The sequence below is a fragment of the Dipodomys merriami genome, unplaced genomic scaffold, assembly GCF_024711535.1.
Source record: "Dipodomys merriami isolate MVZ:Mamm:240054 unplaced genomic scaffold, mDipMer1.0.p SCAF_23, whole genome shotgun sequence".
NCBI classification, from domain to species: Eukaryota; Metazoa; Chordata; class Mammalia; order Rodentia; family Heteromyidae; genus Dipodomys; species Dipodomys merriami.
The window spans coordinates 20414607-20434469 of NW_027203715.1; the positions used below are offsets into that span (position 1 = coordinate 20414607).

Here is a 19863-nt window from a genome sequence, read left to right on the forward strand (position 1 = left end):
ATCAATAGCAATTGCAAAAACATCAGTAGTTGTATGAGTGTACAGAAAAATCTATGGAGGGGATAACAATGTTCCTTCCATAAGGAATGTACTCATTATCTTACTTATGAAAATGTAATCCCTAAGTAAATTACCTTTACAATAAAATTAAATTGAAATTAAAAATAAACCAAAGAATATACCAATTAAGAATTCTTAGATGGAATTCTATGCCTCCATCAGAAAGAATGACATTGCCCCATTTTTTAGGAAATGAAAACACTTGAAAAAATTATATTGAGTTAAGTAAGCCAGGCCCAAAGAAACATAGGTTCCATGGTTTCCCTTATTTGCAATAACTAGTATTTGTCTGAGTCAAGTAGAAAATGTCAGATAAGTTGATGTAAGGTGAAATGAATTCCAAGATAAGTATTCAATTTTTTTTTCTTTCATGCGATTATTTCCAACATATTTATAAGATTATTTCTTTGTTGTTTTATATGTCCTTCCCCCACGGTATAACCCCTGCTTTCACTGTATTTGCTGTTGGTATAAGTTTTTGGAGGGGAAGGAAAAAAACAAATATTTTAAATAGGGATACAGGTGGGCCCATTGCAACAATGAGATATACAAGAGGTTATGTCGAAAAACAAACTTTACAACTTTGGCTGTGGAGGGGCGGAGGATTGGGTTGGGGGGGACAGGAGGGGATGGGGACGGATGGGAAGTGGAAACAAAGGAGGAGGCAACAATGCTTGATAAGAAATGTACTCATTATCTTGCCCATGTAATTGTAATCCCTCTGTACAATATTTTAACAATAAAAAAATTCTTAGAAACCATTGGTTAAAAACTTAGTAAAGAACTGCCCCAAGTACCCAAGGAATATATTTTGGTGATACAGTTTAAATACTTAAACTTCAACAAAGAAGCAAAAAGTTTAAAAACTGTTACACAGTGAAGTAATAAATCAGAATATATTACTATAATAATCATTAGACGAATTTTTAGTTGTAGTCAAATATGTAAGAAATGAGGCAATTTGCCATTCGTTTGCACTTATGAAGTGAGGAAGAATTTTCTAGGTCCTTATAAATATATCATAAGTTTAACGAAGAAACTATTCTGTCACATCATATGATAATCAGGTAAAGATTATATTAGAGCAAAGAACAGATTCTACTATGTTTTTGGATGTTAAGGTATATACTTATTTTGGTGGGGATTTCAACTTGGTGTATTGTTCTTTCTAGGCTGGCATCATATCAGTTGTTAATTTTAGGATAGGGGTTCCCTTTCCACAAGAACATGCACCTGAGCTGTCCTTTTAGCCTTCCCATCATCAAAGGCATCAGAGTTGCACTATCTACCATGGCTGGCCTTGATCCTGCAGTCCTTCCAATTTTAGTCTCTAGATAGTGCAATATGGTGAAAATGATCCAATGCACCCAGCTATAGATTAAGGAAGTCCACTAAAATGTGGCCTGGGTTCTGTTCTCAAACCTCCTAAGTAGTTAAGAGTACAGTTGGGAGCCTTGGTGCCAAGCAGTAAAAATTTTTAAGCAATTAGACATATATGACTTAGACTTGTGATTACCTCAGGAAAAGTATAAAACAGCAGTGAAGCATAGAGGACAGGTAGCATTTTAACAAGCTACTCAGAGACTGAATCAGCTAGCTACTCAGGAGGCTGAGATCTGAAGACCACTGTTCAAAGCCTGTCCAATCATGACAATACATGTGATTATCTCCAAAAAACCATAAGTGGAGTAGTGGCTCAAGTGGTAGACCACTCTCCTTGACCATAGAAGCTTTGGGATAGTGTCTAGGCACTTTCAAGCCTCAGCAATGAATAATGCATGCATGAGCAATGCACATGCGTGTGTGTGTACTCGCACATGTGTGCACGCACACACACAGAGAAATGAGTATTTCAATGCATAGTTCTTTATTTTTTTTACCTTGCTGTACTTTATTTCCCTGTATTAGTCCACCAATTAACAAAGTCAGCTAAGCACCTATTTACATACAACTCACCAAGTTTCTCTAAAGTCTACTCTCTTTTTGGGAGCCTGCTTTTATTTGACATAAAAGTAAATTATTCAGGAGGTCAAGTAATTAACCTCAAATCTGTAGTGTTAGCTGATTTTTTAGGCTCTCCCTAGCAATATGATTCTGCATCAAGCAGTGTAATTCATTCACAAGAAGGGAAGCCTCTGAAAACAATTAGTAATAGGATTTTCTCCTCCTGGCAAGTATCTGAGTTTTATTATATTTGTATAATTCATGATAAGTCTGTGAATGCCAAAGACTGCTGTGAAAATAAAAAGACCCTTCTCAGTGATTAGCATTTGTATACCATTCCTAGATATGAAGATGTTTAAATATTACTGAAATTGCTTTGGAATAAATAAGGTTCACCTTGACTATCTTGAGAAAGAAGAATTGGTTTCTCAGCACTTTAGGTAAGAACTTGAGTGGAAGAAACCAAAGGAAAAATGAGGAACCACTGAATACATATATTCAAATGAAACAAACGAACCCAAGAAAACACAAATTAATTCAGTACTCAGGAACCTGCAGGAAATGCAAAGATTTATTTTAAAAAATCAGCTATGATAAGCTTATGAAAAACCTGACTATATGGGAGTCTACTGTTGTGAGGATAGTGGTTAAAACCCAGACTGGACATAAAGATCTGTACACAATGCCAGACACCTGTTATTCTAAATTCCAGGAAGAATAACATCAAGTGGACTGAGCCCATAATCATACACAAGTAGAAAGCCAGATTCTATCTGAAAATTAATCTGGATAATTTAGGGTTGGGGGCATGACATACTGGTAAGAACACCCATGTAGGAGATACAAGACACTAAATTCAAACTTTAATATTATGGATGTTAAAAAGAAGCTATGACTTCAAAGAATTGGAATAATTGTAAGATTTGAGTATTTGTGTGGAGAAAAATCCATTAGAGAGATAGAGTGAACCCATGTTGCAAAGCTTTCTACTTAAGTGATAATGTTATATGGTACTCCAGACATAACAGAGTTAACTTGCAAAAGTAACTGAGCATGGTTGTGCATTTGGGTGATGAAAATACTCTATTTACACAGGTATTAAATAACTAGATTTTTTCGGTAGATTGTAGTTTTTGACATAAGAGCCTGGGTGTTATCCCTGAGCATTTTCTCTACATGTGACCACTTAATTTATTTTTAATTAATTAATTATTAATTAGTTTGATGCTAATACTAGAGCTTGATGTCAGGGCCTGGCTCTGTCGCAGAATTTGTTATTTTTTTGTTTTAGTTTTCTCAAGGCTAGCATTTCACTGCTTGTACCACAGCTCCATTTCTAGCTTTTGCTGGTTATTTTCAAATCAAAATCTAATGGACTTTTTTTTCTTGGTCTGGTTTCAAACCACAATTCTCAGATTTCTTCTTTCTGATTAGCTAGGATTAAAGCAATGATCCACCCGTGTGGCTTCTACTTTTTCCTCTATACTTATTTAATGCACATATTTAGATAATAATGTAAAACTGAGAGTATAGAAGAAAGATGTACAGTCAAGATATTGTCCTGTCACAAATTCAAGTTAGTAATGTAAATTTCTTCCTAAGACCATACAAAAAATACCATAATATAGTGTAAGAGAACTCACTATTGAACAAATGAGCTTTAAGAGCTTTCTAATAGATCCATTATTTATTGTTATTCAACATTAGGAAAAATATATAATGCAGTAAGTAAAATAGAAGTCTTTTGGAAGACTACTTAAATTCCTTGTTTTTTTAAAGACACTTGTTTTCATCTAAAAAAATAGGCCTGTCTATTGTCTTCGTGTGATTTTGATGATTGAGTATGCTTAATGAAATGTCAAAATGTATTAGTAGTCCTTTGTGATCAATTCTGACTTTTTCTTTTTGGAGAATATAATGATCAAAGCAATAGTTCAGAATCAGCAAGCAAGAGGTCAGAATAATGCTTCCAGTGAAAGTGGGTCACCAGTAAGTAATCCTCAATACCAGTTTCCACAAAGTTTTCTCACAGATACAATCTGCCTGCCTTTTCTAGCTGCTTTCCAAGCCTGTACCTATTCCTTCAATGTACAGGAAAAGTGTGATTCAACTGATTTCAGTCAGATCTGTTACTAGTACTATCAAGGATTTAGATTCTTATGTAGGCTATTAAAAATGTATTTAGTAATTTCAAGTAAATACATAAATTCTATTTCCATTTTTTTTAAAACAAATTTCTGCTTGTTCTATAAATTGATCAGAGGCATGGATTTTGTGGATAGATCATCTCTCTCTTTCAGGGCTTTCATAGATAATATGATTGCTCCATAATTATCCTAATTTATATTGTTTTATATTTTGGGTTGCATCCTTTCACTTTCTGCACTGCCATTTCCCAAATCATTTATATAGGAGGCATTATTTCACATTTTCTCATTCCTAGAATAAGTTGCACATGAAGACACCACTGGTCCTCATTTTCAGTCTGTACTTTTGAATATGGAGGAACATCTTTCCTCTACTCTCCATTTATTCTCTAATCTCCAGTTAGAATAATTTCGAATAGTAAAAATGGAAAAAGAAAATAAATCATGGTGAAAAAACATACGCAGAAAATTCACCAGATATTTCTGACCAGTTCAACCAACATTAACTATTAGGGAAATACATGGACACCTCATTTCCACTGGCACTCAAAGTATCTGGTTAGGCAATTCTGATGAAGATGAGGAACAAGATGGAAAAAGTGAGGAATGGTAACAATTGCAAGAAAAAAAATGGAGAAGGATCCAAGCAAATTTCTTCTTTGGGCTGCTGAAAATAACCAGCTTACTACAGTGCAGAGAATACATTCCAAAAAGGCCACTCATGTGAATACTAGGGATGACGATGAGAATACCCCTCTTCATCAGGAAGCCTACAGTGGACACTTAGACGTTGTCTGTGAGTTGGTGGCTCAAGGGGCACATGCAATAACTGTAGATGGCTGGACACAACTGCACAGTGCATATACGTGTAATAATAGCAGAGTGGCTTCTTTCTTCTTCATGATGCAGATACCAATGCCCAAACTAAAGGCTTCTTGACCCCCTTGCATCTTGCTGCTGGTAATTGAGATACACTGGAACTGTTGAACCAATATGTCAAACCAGGTCTGAAGAACCACTTGGAAGAAACTGCATTTGATATTACCAAAAGGTTAAGTATGTATCACTACCTCTTTGAAGTTGTGGAAGGCTGTACAAATTGTTCTCCTAAATCCTAATGATTCGGTTAATTTTCTTAAATTTCAAAAATGTCATTAATTCCTTTGTGTCAATACAACATATTTTCACAATCCAAATAACAACAATATCTTATAGTAACAATTCACGGATTCTGTGGAGTTCTTTAAAGTGAATTGCCTGCTTTTGATGTCAAAATGTATTCAAGAGTTTTGGTATTCTATAATGATTTATGCAGAGTTTGTGATTTTGTTAATCAGAAATAATTTTAACTTATCTGTTGAAATGAGTAGTATAGAAACTAAAGATATTTCGGGTGTTTGTTTGAAAAAGTATTTTTTAAAATATTCTATATTCTATGTTGGTATAGTGTCCATAATCTATTTTATTCTCTCCTAGATATGATACATTGAATTCTACATTGTTTTATAACATATAGGTTCATTAATGTGCCCTTTCGGATTGCATCCCATACAGAAACAGTTTAAGATTCCTTTTTTCCCCCTAGGTCCTTAGTATTATATTTCTTTGGGATAAAACGACAATGTTGTCTAATTTCAAAAATTGGGTAAAGGTTATGCTATGTAAAGGCCTTTCTAAGGTGAAAATTTAATACACTGATGTCAAAGTAACTTTTAATTATATGAATTAGGTGTATTGTTACACTTGTAATTTTGTAATCAACTTTTTAATAACTGTTTTTCATTTCTTGCATCTGAATAATGAAAAAATTTGAATACTTCACAAATTTTCATATCATCCTTGTACAAGTGCCTTGTTAATCTCTGTATTGTTGTAATTTTGGTATACAAGCTGCTGAAGATTGTAGTATCCTGTAAATTTTAGTAGTTAATGATGAAATATTTATACAGGCTTATATGCTTAGGTTCCTATTTGTAACAAGGAAATCTTATTGTTCCTAAAAATGCTATTAATCTTATTTCCCTAAAATTCTGTGAATAGTTGAAAAAAATATGTTGTTCAGTTGATTGCTCACATTTGAATTTTTTTTGTCAATGACTATTTTAAGTCTTTTTCATTTAGAATTTGAGCATACTTTCAACTATTTATAGCTAAGTCCAAAGGAGACGGCTTTTTCAAGTACTTATTTATCCAACTGTGTTAGCTCTGTGGAGCCAATGGATTCAAAGTAAGCCTTGTTTAAGAGCTATTTTTAAACCTATGCAGCTGAAATGTTCCCAAATGAGGTTTTACTGGCACAAATGTCTACCTGACCCTTTACCCTTCTTCCATGTAGGAACAGACCAACCAGAATATCTTACTCTGACAGCATAGATTGTATTAGTGGAACAAAACTAATCTTAGTTACAAGGGATCATAGAGAGATGAACAGTTCAGCCAGAACTGTTCATTCTAGAAGGCATCTTATCAAAATATGATTGTTTATGATACCTACCATTTCAAAAGTATCTAAAGCGAAGAAAGTGAAAAATTGTTCATATTCATGATTACCTAATGTCTTGGCCTGTCTACCTTCCAACCAGGCAGGAACTTACATTACTGCCATTTTATCACCAAATATTTTCATAGTTGCAAGAGAAGTCCATATATTTCTCTTCATTATTAGGCATTAAATTGGTAATGGTTTTTATTATTTTTATTATTTTTAGTTTTATTATTATTTTTATTGTGAACAAAATGTACAGAGGGGTTACATTACATGGGTAAGATAATGAGTGTATTTCTTATCAAGCATTGCAACCCCCTCCTTTGTTTACGCTTCACATCCCTTCCCAGCCTCCCCCCAACCCCCACCCAATCCTCCCCCCCCACCAAAGTCGTAAAGTTCGTTTTCGACATGACAACTTGTACTTCTCATTGTTGCAACGGGCCCACCAGTATCCTTAAACGACTTGTTTTTCCCCTTCTCCTTCACAAATTATACCGACATTAAATATAGTGAAAGCAGGGGTAATAATGTGGGGGAGGGACATACAAAGCAACAAAAAGATAATCTTATAAGTGCGTTAGAAACAAATGCATGAAAGAAAAAAAATTAAATACATATCTAAGGGTTCATTTTCCTAACATCACATTATCTGACCTTTTCTGCTTGACTCATACATATACTAGATATTGCAAATAAGAGAAACCATGGGACCTATGTTTCTTTGGGCCTGGCTTACTTCACTTAATATCATTTTTTCCAAGCATTTCCATTTCCTAACAAATGGGGCAATGTCATTCTTTCTGATGAAGGCATAGAATTCCATTGTGTATATATACCACATTTTCTTGATCCATTCATCTACTGAGGGGCATCTGGGTTGGTTCCATATCTTAGCTATGGTAAATAATTCTGCAGTAAACATAGGTGTACTGGTAGCTATACTGTGGTCTTGTTTGTAAACATTTGGGTAAATGTCCAAAAGTGGGATTGCTGGGTCATAGCGGAGCTCTATGTGAAATTTTTTGAGAACTTCCATACTGCTTTCCAAAGTGGTTGAACAAGTTTACATTCCTACCGACAATGCAGTAATATTCCCTTCTGTCCACATCCCCTCCAGCACCTGTTGTTATTAGAGTTCTTCATTTTTGCCATTCTAACTGGGGTGAGGTGGTATCTCAATGTTGTTTTGATTTGCAGTATCACCCTACACCAGAATCAACTCCAAATGGATCAAAGACCTCGAATTCAATGCAGACACTCTGAAAACATTACAGGATGGAACAGGAGAAACCCTAGGTTTCCTTGACACAGGCCGAAATTTTCTTAATAGAGACCCGCAAACACAACAAATCAAAGAAAGGTTTGACAAATGGGATTGCAGGAAGTTGCAGAGCTTCTGCATGGCAAAGTACATAGCTAGCACGATCAATAGAAAGCCCACGGATTGGGAGAAGATCTTTACTAGCCATACAACAGACAAGGGTCTCATATCTAAAATATACTTGGAACTCAAAAAATTAAATCCCCAACAACAAATCCTGAAAGAAACAACTGCCCAATAAATAAGTGGGCTAAAGACTTAAAGAGAAACTTCTCTGAAGAAGAAAGAAGAATGGCCAATAGACACATGAAGAAAAGCTCAACCTCCCTAAATTGGTAATGTTTTAACCACAGTGTTTCCTCTTGCCTCCAGGCTGTAAATCTACAAATGGTAAAGCTTTAGGTTTAACTCTACCAAACACTGAGGTAGTGATAATGGAATAATACTTTAAAACAGAGTTGCCTTTGATACCCTAACCACAACGGAACAATGCAAAACATGAGCCTTTTCATTATATTATATATAGTTATATATTTTACATTTATATGTGATGATTTTATATTTCACACTATGAAACTTACTAGAATTAATTGATAATTTGACAAATAGATTGATATTTATTCCAATAAATAAAATTAGAATATAAATAATTAGGTTTAGAATATATATCAGAATATAAAATATATCAATGCAAATTCTAAGTACAAACTTGTGATACCTTCTAAGTGTACATGGCCTTCTGAATTCACATAGCAAAAAATGAGTGTTGTTTTCCTCTAATCTATATGGGATTTTATTCTGCTGATCTGTTTATTGTTTTAACTTGCTGGCTGTTTTCTCCATATTTCTGAAGCATTCCTACTGATTTTCCCCAAATTTTGCTGATATGATGTCTAAAAAATACTTCTCTTCTGTAGGACCCATGGGTTCTAGGATCTCAGGTCCCAGTTACCTGTATCATCAGATAACAGGGGCATGACTTCTCACCTAGGCCCATGCAACATGCCAACAGAAAGTAATTGAAGAGCTATCTGGTCTTTAATTGGACATAATCAACTCCCAGGCTTTCCTGCATGGTCTGGCTTGTATGTCCTGCTCAGCTTTCTCTCTCAAAGCTGGAGCTCTACCCTCTGGGCCACTGCTCCACTTCTGGTTCACTGGTGGTTTATTGTAGATAAGAGTCTTGCCGAGTTTCCTGCTCAGCTGGCTTTGATTGGCGATCTCCTAAGGAGGCTTCTAGTGGCTTTTCTCAGGGATTCGCAGAGGAGCCGCTTCACACAAATACTTAGTCTAAATCTCGAGAGGTACTAGAGAAAAACAGAAACAGGAAGATGCTTCTAGTGTGTTCTAGATACTTAAAGTTGGAGAAACAAAAGACTCATGATGATTAGATCATTTTATAGGCAAAAGGAGCAATGCAGACAGTATTAGGATCACTCCAGATTTCGGTCCTCTCATCCTGAGACAGTAAATTCTAGCTCAATGCTAAGTGACAGAACTGGCATATCATGTGGATATTTGCTCCAAAATACTGTGACACTCATTTCTCACGTTTGGCCTCAAACCTGTGACCAGAGAAGAAGATGAGGAGAGAAAGCAACTATAATAAACATTGGGTAGTTTACTTATAGATTCAAACCACTGGAATGACCCTGCTAAGAAGTCAGATTGTCCAGATTAAAAAATGAAGAAGAAAGGAAAGAAGATGTCAGTGGCTGCTGCTTGTAGTCGCACCTCCTTAGGATGCTGAGATGGAGAAAATCTTAGCTTGAATCCAGCCAGTGTAGGAAAGTCTATGACACTGTTACTTCTAAGAGATCACAAAAAAAAAAAAAAACAGAATTGAGGCTATGACTCAAGCTTCATGTACTACCCTTGAGCAAAAGGAGCTCAGGGACAATGCCTAGGCTCATAGTCCAACCTCAGGAACTGCCCACTCAAAAAGAACCTGTACTTCCATGTCATTGTCTATGTATGGATGTATTCCTATAGGTGAAGCTCCAGAATAGCTATGATGAATGGCACCAAGCTAGGAAATTTGTATTCAATACAATAATTTCATAACACAGAGACTTCTTTCAAGACAGTGCGTGTTCCAGGGAACCCCTCACTGTTCCCAGTGTAACCTGAGGGTTTCACTGCATCCCAGGCCTTCTGGAAGATGTCTCTCACATTGTGTGGACAGGCAGACAAAAGACCTCACTCCTGTACAGCTTGGTAACAAACAATTCCATCTGAGCCAGTTAGTGAGGATGAATGTGGGCGTGCTCTGAATGTCAGGAGAAAAGGGTCTCTTTGTACCCCAAGCTATCTCTTTCCCCCGTGCTCTGTTTTAACAGGAAGTTTTCATTTGTGCCACTTTCCATGGCAGATAAAGTTATGTGCACTTATCCTGCCTTTGTGAGACTATGTTTTTGTGTTCAGTTAAAGTGCTCAATATAATTCAGGAGTACTTCTGGCAGACAACTAGGGCACAGAATGTAATGGAATGTTTCATTGCCAGCAATGATGGGCCTATGATTCCTCTCCTAGGTTTGGGAAATCCAAGCACATGTTGGATATCACAAAGCTTCCTGTCATCTAGGGCTGGTGAAGCTCATCAGGTTTTGAAACCTTTGACCTCTCCTTGTTGGGCCCTGGGTGGCTAGGTTTTGATCACAAGGCCTTTGTGCTGAGCAGGAGCACAGTGCAGAAGCCCAGTGCTTTACCATTTTGTGTAACAACATCACTTCTGGTCTGTGAGTGTGTGTGTTTGTGTGTGTGTTTGTGTGGGGGGGTGTGGGTGTGGGTGTGGGTGTGTGTGCACGCACACACATCCATGAGTCCTGGCGCTTGAACTCAGGACCTGAGCATTGTACCTAGTTTCTCTTGTAAAAGGATAGCCTTCTCCCACTGGGACCACAGAGCCACTTCAGAGTTTTTTCTAATGATATGGTCCTGAGAAATCAAGCCCAGGGTTTCATAGATGCAAAGCACTCTATCCCTAATGCACTTTCCCAGGCCTCTACCTCAGGTTTGTTAGTGTTTTCTGTCCTTTATTCTTGTTGCTGTTGTTGTTGTTGTTGTCACTTGTAGGAGTTGAAGTCTGGGCCTGGGTGCTTTCCTTGAGCTCTTCAGCTCAAGTCTGGTGCTCTACCATTTGAGCCACAGCGCCACTTCAGGTTTTCTTGTGGTTCATTGGATCTAAGTGTCTCAAAGACTTTCCTGCCCAGGCTTGATTTGAACCATGATCCTCAGATCTCATTCTCCTGAGTAGCTAGGATTACCAGCATGAGGAAAAGCACCCTGCTTCCACTTCAGGTTCTTAGTGGTGAATTGGAGATAATGGTCTCATGGGACCTTTTGTGTTTGGGAGATTTTGGAACCCAGATCTTCAGATCTCAGGTTCCTGAGAAGGCAGGATGACAGACCAGCTACTGACCCCTTGACCGTGGCTTCTGCTGCCAGGGGGTCCATGGTTCCAAGTGGTGAAGTGCTAGCCATGAACCCTAGAGGTAAGGGTCAGCACCTAGAACCCGAGTTCAAGGTTCATGACAAAAAAAAAAAAAGAAAACATTTGTCCGCAGAAGACAACTCACACTAGCCTTCAGTAATATATAATTTTGTACTTGCCATGGAAACATATCTGAGCCTCAATATTCTTGTCTGCATAATCATCTCAGTTGTGGATCCCTTACAAGGGCACGATGTAAGAATGCACCCTGTGAAGGACACAGTACATGTCACTCTTTGCAGGACTCAGCACACAGCATCTTGTGAAACACTTAGCACCCAATGCAGGACTCAACACACTGCACCCTGTGAAGGACTCAGCACATAGCTCTGTTCCACAAGCTGTCATTAAAATTAGGGTGCTTTCATCAATATCACTCTTCTTTAAGGAAAATTTCACAAACCATACAAGTTCACATCTAATGGTTTAATGGGGTGGTTTTTTACTTGGGGGAGGTAGTCATGGGGCTTGAACTGAAAGCATGGGGATACTGTTCTAATAATATTTGCTCAAGGCTAGAGCTCTATGACTTGGAGCCACATTTTGAAGAGTCTCATAGACATCCTGCCAGGACTGGGGTTTAAACACCCCGAGCAGCTAAGATGACGGGCATAAGCCAGGATGACATGTGTAACCCATGGAGCTGGGTTGCAGTCGTTTACATTTGGCTATGTCAGGTTAGGTGGCAGCTGTCAGTACCACACACCTAGCTTGCTCTGTAATGAGGTATTTGAAGTTCTGTCCTTCTATAATTACAGTTAGAACATCCTACCTTTTTTTGGTGGCAGTCCTGGGGCTTGAGTAAGAGTTTATACACTGTCCCTAAGTACTTGTGCTCAAGGCTAGCACTCAATTTGTTGAAAGATAGCAGAACTTCCTGTTTTTCTATTTATGTGGCACTGAGGAATTGAACACAGGGCTTCATGATTACTAGTTGAGCACTGAACCACCGAGCCCCAGGAGTGAACAAGGTATAAATAGATAGAGATTTCTGTATATAAATATTGTCGACACAAAAAGAGAGATATTTGCATATTATTAAATTATAGATAATATTAGTACTAATTCTTAGGTATTAAATTATATCTCCATTTAATGATGTGTCCCAGGTAACAATTAATAAAGCATCAATTAATAATTACTCAATATCAGTATTGTTTATCATATATGTACATATATCCATATATGTAATTAATATTTCATAGAATGAGACAGATGTCCATATATTATTGAATTATGCATCATGTGTTACTACCAATTATTAGGTATTTAATTATGTCTCCATGTACTTTTTTTCTGTTAATGCTTAATGAAATATTAATTAAACTTAATGTTTTTCCTATACTTATTGTGTCTAATTTTATCCTAGAATGATTCACTACTAATTCAATGTTTATCATTTACTGTAGTGACAATTCTTCCACCTATGACATTTTTATCTTTATTACATCCTATTACATAGCATATAGATTTGCACACAAATTATACATCCTACCTAACACTGAGCACTTATACAGAAAAGGAAAACGTGTCATACTCGGCTTCTCACTCCAAGATTACATTTTTGGCAGTGCTGGGATCTCAACTCACGGCCTAAAAGGCTCATTTCATGAATGGGTGACTGCCAGCACAGCAGCCTCTAGCCAAATCAGCTACCAGGCGGTCCCCAGTCCCTGACATCCTGCCCCGTATGTTGACTCCAAATTGTGCTTAGTGTAGTTATTTATTTTATTTTTTTGTTTTATTCATTTGCAATTTATTTTACTGACTGCTATTATGCATGGAATGTTTGCAGCATTTATTACATAGGATATAGATTTGCCTATGTATGAAACTTCATACCTGACACCCAGGACTTTTACAGAAAAGGAAAACGTGTCACCATGGGCTTCTTACTGCACAATTCAATTTTTGTGAGTGCTGGCATCTGATGTCACAGCCACAAAGCCCAATTCATGAATGGGTGAGTGTCAGCAAACCAGCCTGGGGCATATGGAGCTGACAAGAGTATACAACTCCTGAGATTAAGCACCAAGGGTTGAAAAATAAGAGACTGACATGCAGAAGGTAGTACACAAATAGATATAGATATTTATAGAGTGCCAAAGATGTCTATAAATTATTTGGTTATATAGGCTACATTCCTACCAATTTTGGGGTATTTATTAGGTCTCCATGTAATTAATATTATTGTTTTCATACTTAATGAATTATTAATAAATTAACCACTGTCCCTAAAACATTGCATCCATATAATTAATAGTATTCTCTTCTTTTTTTACTTATTTTATTTTATTTGTGAACATACTGTGCAGAGGGGTTACAATTACATGGGCAGGATAATACGTACATGTCTTACCAAGCATTGCAGCCTCCTCCTTTGTTTACACTTCACATCCCTTCCCAGCCTCCCCTCTCCTCCCCCCGTCCCAATCCTTCTCCCCTCGCCCCCCTCCCGCACCGACGTTGTAAAACTCATTTTGGACATGACAACTTGTACTTCTCATTATTGCAAGAGGTCCACCTGTATCCTTAAACGACTTGTTTTTTCCAATTTCCTCCACAAGTTATACTGACATCAAATATAGTGAAAGCAGGGGTTATACTGTGGGGGAGGGACATACAAAGCAACAAAGAAATAATCTTATAAATGCGTTAGAAACACATGCATGAAAGAAAAAAAACATTAAAATACATATCTAAGGGTTCATTTTCCTAACATCACATTATCGGAACTTTTCTGCTTGACTCATACATATACTAGATATTGCAAATAAGGGAAACCATGGGACCTATGTTTCTTTGGGCCTGGCTTACTTCGCTTAATACAATTTTTTCCAAGTCTTTCCATTTCCTAACAAATGGGGCAATGTCATTCTTTCTGATGGAGGCATAGAATTCCATTGTGTATATATACCACATTTTCTTAATCCATTCATGTGCTGAGGGGCATCTGGGTTGGTTCCATATCTTAGCTATGGTAAATAATGCTGCAATAAACATAGTTGTGCTGGTAGCTTTAGTGTGGACTTGTTTGTAAACATTTGGGTAAATGCCCCAAACTGGGATTTTTGGGTCATAGAGGAGTTCTATGTGGAGTCTTTTGAGGAACCTCCATACTGCTTTCCAAAGTGGTTGAACAAGATTACATTCCCAACAACAAGGAAGTAAGGTTCCCTTCTATCCATATCCCCTACAGCATCTATTGTTGTTAGAATTCTTGATTTTTGCCATTCAAACATGGGTGAGGTGGTATCTCCATGTTGTTTTGATTTGCATTTCTTTTATGGCTAGGGAGGTTGGGCATTTCTTCATGTGTCTATTTGCCATCCTTCTTTCTTCTTCAGAGAAGTTTCTCTTTAAGTCTTTCACTCACTTGTTTATTGTTCAGTGGTTTCTTTGAGGATTTCTTGTTGGGGATTTAATTTTTTGAGTTCCAAGTATATTTTAGATATGAGACCCTTGTCCATTTTATGGCTAGTAAAGATCTCTATTGATCTTTCTATTGATCTTGCTAGCTATGTCCTGTGCCAGGCAGAAGCTCTGCCACTTTATGCAATCCCATTTGTCCAAACTTTCTTTGATTTGTTGTGTTTCCGGGTCTCTATTCAGAAAATTTCGGGCCTGAAACAAGGAGACCTAGGGTTTCTCCTATTCCATCCTGTAATGTTTTCAGAGTGTCTGCTTTGACTTCGAGGTCTTTGATCCATTTGGAATTGATTCTGGTGCAGGGTAATATATAAGGATCTAGCTTTAGTTTTCTACAAGTAGTTAACCAATTTTTCCAGCACCATTTACTGAAGAGGCTGTCTTTCTTCCATTCTATTGTTTTAGCTCCCTTATCGAAGATTAGATGGCTATAGGTCTGTACGTTCATTTCTGGGTTTTCAATTCTATTCCACTGGTCCTGAGGTCTGTTTTTATGCCAATACCAAGCTGTTGTGATTACTATGGCTTTATAGTAGAGTTTGAAATTTGCTATTGATATTCCTCCAGCAGTGTTCTCTCCGTTGAGGAGCGTTTTTCTTATTCGGGGTCTTTTATTGTTCCAGATGAATTTTTGGTTTGTCTCCTCTATTTCCTTGAAGAATGAGCTTGGAATTTTGATAGATATCGCGTTGAATTTGTAGATAGCCTGGGGAAGTATTGCCATTTTCACGATGTTAATCTTTCCAATCCAGGAGCATGGGAGGTTTTGCCATTTTTTAAGTTCTGTGTTGATTTCCTTTTTCAAGATTTTACATTTTTCATCATAGAGGTCCTTCACTTCTTTGCTTAAGTTAATTCCTAGGTATTTTATTTTTTGTGGGGCTCTTACAAATGGAGTTTTTTTCCTAATTTCAGCCACACTTTTCTATTTGTTGGCAAACAAAAAAGCCATTGATTTTGGGGGGTTAATTTTATAACCTGCTACTTTGCCAAAGTTTTGAATCAGCTTGAGTAAATTGGGAATGGAATCTATGGGATTCTTTAAATACAAGATGATATCGTCTGCAAAGAGGGATAGTTTTATTTCTTCTTTCCTTGTTTGGATCCCCTTTATGTCTTCATCATGTCTTATTGCTGTAGCTAGGCCTTCTAATACTACATTGACGAGAAGTGGAGAGATTGGACATCCTTGTCTTGTTCCTGAGTTAAGAGGAAATGGCTTTAATTTTTCACCATTAAATATAATGCTGGCTGTAGGTTCGTCATATACAGCCTTTATTGTATTAAGGAATGTTCCATGGATTCCTAATTTTTCCAAAACCTTCATCATAAAGGGGTGTTGGATCTTGTCGAATGCTTTTTCTGCACCTATTGAGATAACCATGTGGTTCTTATTCTTGCTCCTGTTGATGTGATGAATAATATTAATTGATTTGCGTATATTGAACCAGCTTTGCATTCCTGACATGAATCCTGTTTGATCATTTTGTATGATTTTTTTGTATGAATTGTTGAAGTCGTTTGGCCAATATTTTGTTGAGAAGTTTTACATCAAAGTTCATCAAAGAAATGGGTGTATAGTTCTCTTTCTTTGATGAGTCCCTGCCTGGTTTTGGGATGAGGGTTATGATGGCTTCATAGAATGTGTTCGGTAGTGAGCTTTCTCTTTCAATTTCATTGAAGAGTTGGAGGAGTATTGTTGTGAGCTCTGCTTTGAAGGCCTTGTAGAATTCCGCTGTAAAACCATCTGGTCCTGGACTTTTCTTAGCTGGAATGTATCTTATTGGTGTTTCTATTTCAACTCTTGATATTGGCCTGTTATGATGGTTTTACTCATCTTTGTTTAGATTTGGCATGTCAATATTTGCTAGGAAAAGAGCCATTTATGTCAAGTTCTCAAACTTATTAGCTTAAAGTTTTAACCAGTATTCCCTTATAATATTTTGAATCTTGGTTGTTTCCGTGGTGATGTTTCCATTCTCATCTCTGAGTTCATTTATTTGGGTGTGTTCTCTTCTTTTTCCGATAAGATTTGCTAAGGGTCTGTCAATTTTGTTAATTTTTTCGAAGAACCAACTGTTTGTTTTGTTGATTCTTTCTATATCTTTTTGGATTCTAATGCATTTAATTCTGATTTAATTTTAATTATTTTTGTAGACTGGATTTGGGTTTATCTTCCTGCTCTTTTTCAAGGAGCTTTAGATGTGTCATTAAATTTTTGGTTTCAGATCTATCCAATTTCTTGATGTAGGAGCTCAGAGCTATAAACTTGCCTCTGCGTACTGCTTTTGCTTTGTCCCAGAGGAGCTGATAATTTGTGTGTTCATTTTTGTTGAATAGCATGAATATTTGAATTTCCTTTCTAATCTCTTCCATGACCCACTCGTAATTCAGCAGTGTGTTGTTCAGCCTCCATGTGTTACCAACTTTCTTTGGTGGCTTTTCGTGTTGAGTTCTAATTTTATTCCCTTTGTGGTCTGAGAGAATGCAAGGTATAACTTCAATGTTTCTGAATTTGGACAAGTTTGCTTTGTGGCCTAAAATGTAGTCTATTTTAGAAAATATTCCATGTGTTGCTGAGAAAAACGTGTATTCTGATGCTGCTGGGTGAAATGTTCGGTAGATATCTGTTATGTCTAGTTGATCTATGCTGCTGTTTAGAAATGTGGTTTCTCTGTTGAGTTTTTGCCGAATTGATCTATCTAGTGGGGAGAGTGGTGTGTTAAAATGTCCAACAATTAATGTCTTTGGAGTTATATGGGATTTGAGGGAAAGTAGTGTTTCTTGGATAAATTTGGGTTCTCCATTGTTTGGCGAGTAGATATTTAGAATTGTAATATCCTCCTGAAAGGGAGATTCCTTAATTAGAATGTAGCAACCTTCTTTATCTCTTCTCACGAATTTTAATTTGAAGTCTATTTTATCTGATATTAGGATTGCAACTCCCACCTGTTTATAGGAGCCGTGTGCTTGGTACATTTTGTTCCAGCCTTTAACATTGAAAATGTGTTTGTTTTTACGGGCAAGATGTGACTCCTGCAGGCAGCAGATAGAAGGCTCTTGTTTTTTAATCCAATTGGAAAGTCAATGTCGCTTAATTGGAGAGTTCAGTCCGTTAACGTTAAGAGAAAGGACTGAGAGTTGTTGGGTAGTTCCTGCCATGTTATCCACCTTCTTGGGGTTTGCGAAAACTGGGTTCTTCCTATGGTTCTTGGATTCTCAGTTTGGGTGCAGTTTCTTGACCTTTATTATGGTCTTGTTGGTTTTTTATGTGTAGGACATCTTTAAGAATCTTTTGTAGGGCTGATTTGGTGGAGATGTATTGTTTCAATTTTTCTTTGTTTGGAAGGTTTTTATTTGGTCTTCACTTATGAAGGAGAGTTTAGCTGGGTACAGTATTCTTGGTTGATAGTTGCTTGTTTTTAGGACATGGCATACATCATTCCAGGCTCTTCTTGGTTTCATTGTCTCTGCTGAGAAATCTGAGGTGATTCTAATTGGTTTCCCTTTATAGGAGATTAATCTTTTCTCCTGGATCGTTTTAAGGATCTTTTCCTTAGACTGAGTTGATCCTGTGTGGATTATAATGTGACGGTGGGATGTCCTATCCTGTTCTGGTCTATTTGGAGTTCTAAAAGCTTCTTATATCTCAATAGGCCTATCTTTTTGCAAGTTTGGGAAGTTCTCTGCCCAGATCCTGTTAAACAAATTTCCTGGACCATTCACTTCTGTTTCTAGGTGAGCCTCTACACCCATTATCCTTAGATTAGGCCTTCTGTTGATGTCTACCAAGTGTTGGATAGATCTATCATATTTCTTGTACTTGTCTTGGATGGTTGTATGTTCTTTCTCTATAATATCTAGGCTGTCTTCAATCCCTGAGATTCGATCTTCTGTATGTTGTAACCTGCTGTCAAGACTTTATAATATGTTTTTTATCTCTTTTCCTTCTAATTGGTCAGCTTTGATGCCTTCAAGTTCTTTGTTGAAGCTTTGTTTTAGATCTTGTATGACCTTTTTTACTTCCTTAATTTGATGTTCCGTGTTTATTCTCAGATCACTTAGTTGAAAGCTTATGGTTTCCTTGGATTCCCATCCTTCTGTTGGGTTCCATTCAGCATTCCATTTGTGGTCTCCCTGACTTCCTTCAGCTCTTTGTTAATGGATTCCATGAATGCCTTTAGTGATCTTTGTGTATTCTCTTCCTGCTCTCTCAATTCCTGTATTACTCTTTGATTAGCTTCCTCCCATTCGTGGGATTCCTGTAGTTATCTTTGAGTGTTTTCATCCTGTTCACGCCATTCCTGCCTTTCTCTTTGAATATTCTCAAGCTGCTCATGCAAATCCTTTGTCAGTTTTTGAGTAGCTAACTCAGGCTTATGATATTCTTGTATAAACTTTTGGAATGCCTCTTCTCTCTCCCCATCACGCTCATACAGAGACCTTTGTATGCTTTCAATCTTTTGATTTATCATGTTTGCCAGCAGTGTTTGTAGAGCTATTTGGGAATTCTCCTCTGGATTATTCATTATCTGTTCTGTCCCCTGATTATCGGGATTGGGAATTGAGATACCCGGATTTGCCATTTTTGTTGTGTTTTTCCGGCTTACTCTGCCCATTTGAGATGAAAATAGCACCAGTTTTGTGCTAGAACAGTATCTTAATGTAAGCATCAACCCAAGTCTGAATTTGCACAGACACTAGTCTACAGATACAATCTAGTTCAACAGATACATCTATTCAACATCAAACAACTATACATTAATGGGCTACGAACCGCAAAGAAGAATTTGGAAGACCAGAAATTATTAGGGTTAGGGAGAGATGTGGGTAAAAACATAGGAATAGATTGATGTGAGGAGGCTCAGGGAGTGTTAACTAAGTCTTAATTTCAAAGCAGGAAAGTAGAGAGAGAGAAAAAAGAGAGGGAATGGGAAAAGAAAAGAGACCAGAAAAAATAGAAAGGTAGAAATTAATCAAA

The 19863-nt window shown here is 37.0% G+C and overlaps 1 pseudogene; it reads right to left on the reverse strand.

Moving 5' to 3' along the window:
• Positions 1-5953: 5953 nt before the first annotated feature.
• LOC138835178 (U6 spliceosomal RNA) lies at positions 5954-6053 on the reverse strand (annotated as a pseudogene).
• Between the last annotated feature and the right edge of the window lie 13810 nt (positions 6054-19863).